Source organism: Coregonus clupeaformis, chromosome 7 (assembly GCF_020615455.1).
Source record: "Coregonus clupeaformis isolate EN_2021a chromosome 7, ASM2061545v1, whole genome shotgun sequence".
NCBI classification, from domain to species: Eukaryota; Metazoa; Chordata; class Actinopteri; order Salmoniformes; family Salmonidae; genus Coregonus; species Coregonus clupeaformis.
The window spans coordinates 26,054,435-26,063,628 of NC_059198.1; the positions used below are offsets into that span (position 1 = coordinate 26,054,435).

The following is a 9,194-nucleotide window of genomic DNA, read 5'->3' on the forward strand; positions in this document are numbered from 1 at the left end:
AAATTACTTCTATGCTCGCTCCGAGGCAAGTAACATTGAAGCATGCATGAGAGGATCAGCTTTTCCTGACGACTGTGTGATCACGCTCTCCGTAGCCGATGTGAGTAAGACCTTCAAACAGGTCAACATTTAACATGTTCCTGACTGTCTGTAATACCAACATGTTTCAAGCAGACTACCATAGTCCCTGTGCCCAAGAACACTAAGGTAACCTGCCTAAATGACTACCGACCCGTAGCACTCACATCTGTAGCCATGAAGTGCTTTGAAAGGCTGGCCATTATCCCAGAAACCCTAGACTCACTCCAATTTGCATACCGCCCCAACAGATGATGCAATCTCTATTACACTCCACATTGCCCTTTCCCACCTGGACAAAAGGAACAACTACGTGAGAATGCTATTCATTGACTACAGCTCAGTGTTCAACACCATAGTGCCCTCAAAGCTCATCACTAAGCAAAAGACCCTGGGACTACACACCTCCTTCTGCAACTGGATCCTGTACTTCCTGACGGGCTGCCCCCAGGTGGTAAGGGTAGGTAACAACACATCTGCCACGCTGATCCTCAACAAGGGGGCCCCTCAGGGGTGCATGCTCTGTCCCCTCCTGTACTCCCTGTTCACCCATGACTGCATGGCCAGGCACGACTCCAACACCTTCATTAAGTTTGCCGACGACACAACAGTGGTTGGCCTGATCACCGACAATGATGAGACAGCCTATAGGGAGGTCGCCAGAAACCTGGCCGTGTGGTGACAAGATAACAACCTCTCCCTCAACGTGATCAAGACAAAGGAGATGATTCTGGACTACAGGAAAAAGAGGACCGAGCATGACCCCATTCGCGTCGACGGGGCTGTAGTGGAGCAGGTTGAGAGCTTCAAGTTCCTTGGTGTCCACATCACCAACAAACTATCATGGTCCAAACACACCAAGACAGTCGTGAAGAGGGCATGATAAAGCCTATTCCCCCTCAAAAGACTGAAAAGATTTGGCATGGGTCCTCAGATCCTCAAAAAGTTATACAGTTGCACCATAGAGAGCATCCTGACTGGTGGCATCACTGCCTGGTATGGCAACTGCTCGGCCTCCGACCGCAAGGCATTACAGAGGGTAGTGCGTACGGCCCAGTACATCTCTGGGGCCAAGCTTCCTGCCACCAGGACCTCTATACCAGCCGGTGTCAGAGGAAGGCCTTACAAACTGTCAAAGACTCCAGCCACCCTAGTCATAGACTGTTCTCTCTGCTACTACGCGTCAAGCGGTACCGGAACGCCAAGTCTAGGTCCAAAAGGCTTCTTAACAGCTTCTACCCCCAAGCAATAAGACTCCTGAACAGCTAATCAAATTGCTACCCGGACTATTTGCATTGTTCCCCCCCCACCCCACACACTGCTACTACTGTTTATTATCTATGCATAGTCACTTTAACTCTACCTACACTACCGTTCAAAAGTTTGGGGACACTTAGAAAGGTCCTTGTTTTCGAAAGAAAAGCAATCTTTTTTTGTCCATTAAAATAACATAAAATTGATCAGAAACACAGTGTAGACATTGTTAATGTTGTAAATGGCTATTGTAGCTGGAAACGGCTGATTTTTTATGGAATATCTACAGTTGAAGTCGGAAGTTTACATACACCTTAACCAAATACATTTAAACTCAGTTTTTCACAATTCCTGACATTTAATCCTAGTAAACATTCCGTCTTAGGTCAGTTAGGATGACCACTTTATTTTAAGAATGTGAAATGTCAGAATAATAGTAGAGAGAATGATTTATTTCAGCTTTTATTTCTTTCATCACATTCCCAGTGGGTCAGAAGTTTACATTCACTCAATTAGTATTTGGTAGCAGTGTCTTTAAATTGTTTAACTTGGGTCAAACGTTTTGGGTAGCCTTCCACAAGCTTCCCACAATAAGTTGGGTGAATTTAGGCCCATTCCTCCTGACAGAACTGGTGTAACTGAGTCGTGTTTGTAGGCGTCCTTGCTCGCACACGCTTTTTCAGTTCTGCCCACACATTTTCTATAGGATTGAGGTCAGGGCTTTGATGGCCACTCCAATACCTTGACTTTTGTCCTCAAGCCATTTTGCCACAACTTCGGAAGTATGCTTGGGGTTATTGTCCATTTGGAAGACCCATTTGCGACCAAGCTTTAACTTCCTGACTGATGTCTTGAGATGTTGCTTCATTATATCCACATAATTTTCCTTCCTCATGATGCCATCTATTTTGTGAAGTGCACCAGTCCCTCCTGCAGTAAAGCACCCCCACAGCACGATGCTGCCACCCCCGTGCTTCACGGTTGGGATGGTGTTCTTCGGCTTGCAAGCAACCCCCTTTTTCCTACAAACATAACGATGGTCATTATGGCCAAACAGTTCTATTTTTGTTTCATCAGACATTTCTCCAAAAAGTACGATCTTTGTCCCCATGTGCATTTGCAAACCGTAGTCTGGCTTTTTTATGGCGGTTTTGGAGCAGTGGCTTCTTCCTTGCTGAGCGGCCTTTCAGGTTATGTTGATATAGGACTCGTTTTACTGTGGATATAGATACTTTTGTACCTGTTTCCTCCAGCATCTTCACAAGGTCCTTTGCTGTCGTTCTGTGATTGTTTTGCATTTTTCGGACCAAAGTACGTTCATCTCTAGGAGACAGAACGCGTCTCCTTCCTGAGCGGTATGACGGCTGCGTGGTCCCATGGTGTTTATACTTGCGTACTATTGTTTGTACAGATGAACGTGGTACCTTCAGTCATTTGGAAATTGCTCCCAAGGATGAACCAGACTTGTGGAGGTCTACAAAACATTTTTCTGAGGTCTTCGCTGATTTATTTTGATTTTCCCATGATGTCAAGCAAAGAGGCACTGAGTTTGAAGTTAGGCCTTGAAATACATCCACAGGTGCACCTCCAATTGACTGACATTTTTTTCCCCCACCTTTATTTAACCAGGTAAGCCAGTTGAGAGGTCTGGCTGATGTCAAGCAAAGCAGCACAGAGTTTGAAGGTACACCTCCAATTGACTCAAATGATGTCAATTAGCCTATCAGAAGCTTCTAAAGCCATGACATCATTTTCTGGAATTTTCCAAGCTGTTTAAATGCACAGTCAACTTAGTGTATGTAAACTTCTGACCCACTGGAATTGTGATAGTGAATTATAAGTGAAATAATCTGTCTGTAAACAATTGTTGGAAAAATTACATGTATCATGCACAAAGTATGTAGATATTCTATAAAAAAAATCAGCTGTTTCCAGCTACAATAGCCATTTACAACATTAACAATGTCTACACTGTATTTCTGATCAATTTTATGTTCTTTTAAAAATGGACAAAAAAGGTGCCTTTCTTTCGAAAACAAGGACATTTCTAAGTGACCCCAAACGTTTGAACGTAGTGTACATGTACATTTTACCTCAACTAACATGTGCCCCCGCACATTGACTCTGTACCGGTACCTCCTGTATATAGCCTCGCTACTGTTATTTTACTGCTGCTCTTCAATTATTTTTTATTTGTATTTTTTAGTTTATCCATTTTTTACTTAACACTTACTTTTCTTAAAACTGCATTGTTGGTTAAGGGCTTGTAAGCATTTCACTGTAAGGTCTACACTTGTTGTATTCGGCGCATGTGACAAATAAAATGTGATTTGATTTATTTTAAGTGTTTCTAATATCCCCTATGGGAAAAATGAATGGTGGAAAAACGATTGAAACCATTTCCATGTTTGGCCGCTAGGTTTTATGACACGTCCACTGTGGGGCTCTATTATTGCACAGTCAATGCAACTTATGCAAATTTTTACTCCTGAACTTACACTACATGGCCAAAAGTATGTGGAAACCCTTTCAAAATAGTGGATTCTGCAATTTCAGCCACACCCGTTTCTGACAGGTGTATAAAATCGAGCAAACAGCCATGCAATCTCCATAAACAAACATTGGCAGTAGAATGGCCCGTACTGAAAAGCTCAGTGACTTTCAATGTGGCACCGTCATAGGATCCCACCTTTCCAACAAGTCAGTTCGTAAAATTTCTGCCCTGCTAGAGCTGCCCCGGTCAACTGTAAGCGCTGTTATTGTGAAGTGGAAACGTCAAGGGGAAGGCCCTCTCCTGTTTCAGCATGACAATGCCCCATTGCACAGAGCGAGGTCCATACAGAAATGGTTTGTCGAGATCGGTGTAGAAGAACTTGACTGGCCTGCAGAGCACTGACCTCAACCCCATCGAACACCTTTGGGATGAATTGGAACGCTGACTGCGAGCCAGGCCTAATCGCCCAACATCAGTGCCCGACCTCACTAATACCTGTGGCTGAATGGAAGCAAGCCTTCCCAGAAGAGTGGAGACTGTTATAGCAGCAAAGGGGGACCAACTCCATACTAATGCCCATGATTTTGGAATGAGATGTTCGACGAGCAGATGTCCACATACTTTTGGCCTGCCATAACAAAGGGGTTGAATACTTATTGACTGAAGACGTTTCAGCTTTTCATTTTTTATAATTTGTAAAAAATAAAAAATTCCACTTTGACATTATGTGTAGTAGGCCAGTGGCATCTCAATTTGTATTTTATTTTATTCAGGCTCTAACAACAAGATGTGGAAAAAGTCAAGGGTGTGAATACTTTCTGAAGGCACTGTACAGTACAAATTCTATATAAACTGAATATAAGCCTAACTTCTATTGTATATACTACATGTAAGGAAAAGAAACTGACATACTTGCTGAAAATTACAGTAGCCCACACACTTAAGGGACTTGATATAGGAAAACAAGCAAATCGTAGAATTTTTCATGTCTGAAACAGAGGCAACGTTTCATAACTTGGCTCAATCTTCATAGTTTTTGTCCCCTTTACTATCCTCCTGGTGGTCTATCCCAACACCGTGCCCTTTGTCCCAGATTTCTAAAATCCAGACCACGTGTTGTTTCCTTACATCGTAAATATAAAAGTAGGCTACGGTACGCTATGTGGACAACGATATGGATACAGTAAATAATTGAAGTTCAGAAAATATTAAATTTAGTTATTATAAGAGGCAGAAGTCAAAAAAAATATTATCCTTCAAAATATTACGATGGGTAAATGGAATAAAAAATAAATAAAAACAATTCAGAAAAACACGATTTGTTAAAATTGTTGCATTTTAACAACTTCAAGAGTGAAAAAATTGCATTCCTGGCGTTACGCTACTCCAACACGTGTCCATATTGCAGAAAGATAATTGTAAATAACCATAAAAGTTTGTAAGCAGTTTCAAATTGTTAAGATAGGCCTAAATAGAAATGTACCAAGTATGTTGATAACATGTAAATTAAAATGTTTTGTTAAGCCTGATCTTACTTGTTGATACATGCGTAAAATCTAATCTGTCACCGTGATAGCATCAGCAATTTTAGAGAGGAATGTCAAAACATCGCCAAGAAAAGGGCTCGTACGCTCACCTTATGAACGCGGAATATTCTCCGTCCGGAATGCGTAAAGCTTGTGAAGTTGCCGTCCTATACGGGTTGAAGTTACTTGTCGCAATTCGGTAAGGCGTCCAGCAGTCGAACCGAATTGTATCCTCTTACTAAATTAACTACAAAACAACAACAATGTATCAACATTCCACTCAGTGCTTCCGCAAGCATTTACGTCACCAATTCCTCGTGACCCGCCCCCTCCATTCATGAAAATAACTTTCTGCTGACGTGAGCGAGGCGGGAAACTATGGGAAGCTAGAAATAGACGGTAGACGCAGCTGGCGAATACTTTTGGGAAAATTAGCGAGATAATGTGTAGATTAAATCATTAACTAATGATGGTTATCCAACTATAAATAGTCTGTTAATACTTCAAACAATGTCAGCACGTTTTAGCTTTTTAAAGGCCGATTCAATAATTCCATGCGCAACTGATTGCACAATGTTCGTTCTTCTAATGACAAAATAAATAACTATTAGAGAATCCCCATCCCGTTACATCATTCTACATTACAAGATTATAATTGAGGTCATCTGACCTTTTAATGTCTATGCAGCTGACCCAAAAGTTACTGCCTCACTGGTTAATAGAAGGAACAGCGCCACCTGTCCTTACAATGGTCCTTCCAACATTTCTTTTGAGTTTTGGATTTATTATAGGCTACATCATGTTTAAAGGCTCTGAGCCCAACTATAAGCTTACTTATCCCACCTTCTCACTAACCGCTTACATTACTGGCCACAAGACCATACTCATGCAAGACAACATATAGCAGGGTTCTTCAATTCTGGTCCTGGAGGGCCGAAACACTTCTGTTTTTTATTTCTACCTGGTAGTTAATTGCACTCACCTGGTGTCCCAGGTCTGAATTAGCCCCTGATTAGAAGGAGAGGATGAAAAACAGAGGTGTTTCCGCCCTCCAGGACCGGAATTGAAGAACCCTGACATATAGTCTGAGAAGTCTGACTGACATTCTCTTAGGGGAAATACTTCAGAAAAAAAAACATGACAATATTCTGCCAAAAATAATTTACTATTTTTAATACTGCATGTTTAAAATGTGTAAGTACTTGATACACATTTGCAGCCTAACTCAGGGGCTCACCTCATTGAACATCCTCAAACTGACCACAGAATTGACAAGCAGTGCTGAGTAGCTTTAAGGCTAAGGACTAATTGGCTTCAACAGTATTCACCTGCTTCAGGTTGCCACATCAATTTAGATGCACCAATAGAAGCATTGAAACAATGAACACGCATTGGCTGCATTTGCACAGGCATTCCAGTTCTGCTCTTTTGCCCAATTATTGGCAAAGGATCTGATCTGATTGTTCAAAATACCAGTTAGTGGCAAAAGATCAGAATTGGGCTGCCTGTTTAAACGCAACCATAGACTGCGCTGCAGGGGTTTGAGAATGGAAAAGGTAAAATCTATATGGAAGGGTTGTAAATTATTGAATGATATTCATATAATAATCAACTTGCTCCTTACAGTATGCATTAATACATTGGTTCAAATCAGGATGTCTTTAGTGAGGACCACTCCATTACACTGTAAATAAAAAGAGGGAAAATTCCCACTGATTTCCTGCCCAAGGAACTGACTAACTCCCATGGAGTTCACCCACTGTAGCTGGGCATAGAGCCAGGCAGGTTGGTGTATGGTTGTATTTCTGTGGTTCACCATTGCCATGGTGACTCAACACATGAGAGTTTTCCTCATGAGAGGCATATGGACTAAGTTGGACTTTTATGTGCTGGGATCTCTCATGCAGAGTACATTTAAAGTTGAAAGCAAATGCGGCTTATGAGATGAGTAATTACTCAAGTTTGTGTTATGGGTGGTTCTCATTCTAAAGCAATGCCTAAACCTTCTTTATTAGAGCACATCTTGTCAACAGAATTAACATCCGGTTATGTTCGCAATAGTTTATATGCGTCTGTAATCCCCCCTGAGCATTCACGTAATTAAAAATCGAATATAATTGAATGTGCACTGAGGTATGGGATTGTTTGGCTTGGTGTATAGTTGGGCTATCTGCAATTAATTAGAATTCAGCGTAGAGTTGGATTGCTCATGTGGCGATTTATTAGACAAATGTGTCCCCCAGATGTTCCACTCCAGCAGTGTCGAAGCCTTTACATGAGGCAGGACTTGTCTGTTCATGTCTTTGTTTTGACTATATCAATATTATACAGTAGTGTACTGGGAGATGAAACAATAAAGAGGAGGTGTTAGCTTTTATGCCCACGATATCTCACCCATGATCTATGATGCTGAGCTCAGATAACATTATCTGAAACAAAGAGCCCCCCTACTGTTTACAGAGGGTTGGAACATGAACCTCCAGTACCCCAACAGACTGTTGACGATGAACATATAAATGATAATAATAATATGCCATTTAGCAGACGCTTTTGTCCAAAGCGACTTACAGTCATGCGTGCACACATTTTTTTTGTGTATGGGTGGTCCCGGGGATCGAACCCACTACCTTGGCGTTACAAGCGCCGTGCTCTACCAGCTGAGCTACAGAGGACCACGACTTCACTAACTTATTCAGTCAAGTTATTAGCAGGGTTGGGGAGTAACTGTTTACATATAATCAGTTAGGGTCGGGGAGTAACTGTTTACATATAATCAGTTACATGTAATCTGATTACAAAAAAAATAAAATAATAATCAGTTACATTACCAGCAAAAATATAGTATTTAGATGACAGATATTTCTGAAAAACTAGATGATTACTTCTTGGATTACTTTTAAATTCAGAAATGATGTTTGCGAAAAAAAAATATATTATGACACCTTTCTGTTTTCTCAATGACATTCAATTCAGCGTTGAAAAAAGCTGCAAGTTTCAGTTTGTTCCACCTGAACGACTGTGACCACAAGTCAGAGACCACTATGATTACACACCAAATGCGCTAGATGGATCATTTTGTCGTCTTCTAATGCCTCTTAAAGAGAAAGTAATCCAAACGTAACTGAAAGTAATCAGATTAGGTTACTGAGTTTGGGTAATCCAAAAGTTAAATTACTGATTACAATTTTGGACAGGTAACTAGTAACTAACGGATTACATTTAGAAAGTAACCTACCCAACCCTGGGTACTAAGTAAAACATTAAAAGGTTATAGCTTGCAATTGTCACTGTATTATGTCTACAACATTGACTTGAGCTTCCTGAGGTGCGTACAAAATGGTAGATTCTGTTTTGGGTGGATTTCTCTTTAAAAACATTGACTCATAGTTGCCCATGAGTGGTTTCTGAAGAAACAGAATACTCACAAATTGTTTTTGCAGTTTTGTGGACTTACCATGTGACACAGGATTTATATTTGGAAGACTATTAAGCATTCCTCTGACTTCTCCAAAATATGTTTCATATGAAAAACACTTTATGTAACACGTTGTCAGGTTACAGGGCTATGGAAACGTGGTGAAGCAGTTTGTTTGTCTTAGTAGTCTGCTATGAAAGACTGGTATTCAGCAATATTGTCTCTGAATAAGATGTAGGCTAGTTGGTTGCTATTAGAGAAAGTGTCAAACATGTCTGATGTAAAAGAATGGAGAATACTGTAGCATTGTCGAAAGTAAGATAAATGGCTCCTCTTTTGGTTTGGGAATAGTACCACTATGTTATGCACTATAATTGGCTATGTCATCAGAAAAATGGAATGTGTATCATGAAAGGAGAGCACAATT

The 9,194-nt window shown here is 40.8% G+C and overlaps 1 protein-coding gene across 1 annotated transcript in view; it reads right to left on the reverse strand.

The window, feature by feature from the left end:
- The window catches only part of LOC121569541 (transcription factor MafK-like), a 28,745-nt gene extending 23,137 nt beyond the window's left edge, over positions 1–5,608 (reverse strand). Inside the window, exon 1 of the mRNA XM_041880595.2 lies at positions 5,463–5,608. The gene's annotated coding sequence lies outside the window, so the exon portion shown is untranslated. The remainder of the gene's footprint in view (positions 1–5,462) is intronic.
- Positions 5,609–9,194: the final 3,586 nt, after the last annotated feature.